At 42.4% G+C, this 1,904-nt stretch overlaps 1 protein-coding gene across 2 annotated transcripts in view; it reads right to left on the reverse strand.

The window, feature by feature from the left end:
• The window catches only part of TTC13 (tetratricopeptide repeat domain 13), a 59,822-nt gene extending 58,161 nt beyond the window's left edge, over positions 1-1,661 (reverse strand). For both annotated transcript variants that reach the window (XM_008057952.2, XM_021712287.1), the window contains exon 1: positions 1,567-1,661. The gene's annotated coding sequence lies outside the window, so the exon portion shown is untranslated. The remainder of the gene's footprint in view (positions 1-1,566) is intronic.
• Positions 1,662-1,904: the final 243 nt, after the last annotated feature.

Consider the following 1,904-nt stretch of genomic DNA (forward strand, 5'->3'; position numbering starts at 1 on the left):
CCTCCCTCCCTCCCTCCCTCTCTCTTTCTTTCTTTCTTGCGTAGGGTGTCTCACTGTGTTGCCCAGACTAGAGTTCAGTGGCATGATTGTGGCTCACTGCAGGTTCAACCTCTTGGACTTAAGCATTCCTCCAACCTCAGCCTCCCAAGTAGCTTGGACTACAGACGCACCACTGTGCCTGGCTATTTTCTTTCTATCTTTTTAAAAATTTTTTTTATAGAGACAAGGTCTTGCTATGTTGCCCAGGCTGGTTTTGAACTCCTGGGCTCAAGCAAGAGCCACCACACACTGCCTTAAACTGAAAATGCAACTGGTAAAAAATATTTTAACAACTATCAATAAGTAAGACCCTCATTACTCTAAGAATCTAACTATATAAGGCTGGAAAATCTAACTTATACTTAAATAGTTTCAACAAAGACCAGCTCACTACTTACAAAATAGAACATTCTGGTTCTGGACAAGTCTAATTCAAAATTTTTCCATATATCAAATTGATAGCTATGCAATTAGTTAGGTAAACGCAGCTGGTCATTTTCTAGTTTGCAATTCTAATCTATCTTCAGTAGTTCTGAGACAAAAAAAGCAAAACTTTGTTTAGAAAAGAAAGAGTATCCTAAATGGAAATTTTAAACAAAAGAAACAGTTTCTATGTGACTAGTCAGGGAGAAGGCCTAGAGAAAAATATGTTAAATTTGGGCACAAAAAGAACAACTCAGCTTCACAGAGTTAAGTAACGAACAAAAAGAAGACCTTTCCACCTTGAGGTACCCAGGCTGGAGGAGGATATGCAATCACGTGGGTAGGCAGATACAAACATTACCCAGAGCCAGGTGGTCATTCCTGAAATGGAAAGGTCGTCTGTGCAGTTTCGTTAGTACTGATAAAAAAAAACACAGATATAGAAGATACCCACACAGACAAAGGCTGGAAAAATAAGATTCTATGATACTTCCAAATGCATAAGCCTCCTAGAAATAAGGCTCCATCACAATCTCCCCTTTATTCCTTAGAAATTAAAAGTGAAAAGTCCGCTGGGCTCGGTAGCTCAGCCTGTAATCCCAGCACTTTGGGAGGCTGAGGTGAGTGGACTGCCTGAGTTCGCGGGTTCGAGACCTGCCTGGGCAACTTGGCGAGACCTCATCTCTACAATAAATAAAAAAAAAAAAATCAGCCGGGCGTGGTAGCGCATGCCTGTAATTCCGGCTACCCGGAAGGCTGAGGCGGAAGGATTGCCGGAACCCAGCAGGTCGAGGCTGCGGTGGCTGGGAGCGGCCACTGCCCTCCAGTCTGGGCAACAGAGTGAGACTCCAACTCAAACAAAACAAAACAAAACAAAACAAAAAAAGTGAAAAGTCCTAGGTCCAGGATGATGAACCATCAATCAGACGCATGAGTCCCAGAAAGTCAAACTGATCAAATACCAAATGCCCTATCTTTATCTCAGCCCTAAAACCAACAGAACCCAACTTCTAGCTGATACCCAGAGGCACCTTCCACTTTCTGGAACAAGTATTACTGTGCTCCAGGTCACAAGCACAGAAAGCAGGGAGAGAAGATGCCTACCAGAATCTTCTCAGTGTTGAGGGAGAGCAAGGAGTCACAGGGCAGCGATCCTTTGGGTTCGCAGTCGGAGTCATGGAAGTTCAGAAACGATGACTCTGAAACGCAAACATTCTTGTTATCCTCTTCGCTTTAAGTCAAGCTCTTGGGTGCTTAACTATGCATTGGGATTTTAAGAATCTACAAAATTAAAGTAAGAACAAGTGTAAAAACACTAAAGCAGCAACCTATCTTCTACCTTTATAATTGTGACAAGTCTTACAATTTGCAAGTATCTTGTACATCCATTAGTGATTGTTCTCACCAGAATTCTGGATATGATCAAAGCCAGTTAGCTCCCA

The sequence above is a fragment of the Carlito syrichta genome, unplaced genomic scaffold (assembly GCF_000164805.1).
Source record: "Carlito syrichta isolate Samal-C Ts95f unplaced genomic scaffold, Tarsius_syrichta-2.0.1 Scaffold303169, whole genome shotgun sequence".
Taxonomy (NCBI): domain Eukaryota; kingdom Metazoa; phylum Chordata; class Mammalia; order Primates; family Tarsiidae; genus Carlito; species Carlito syrichta.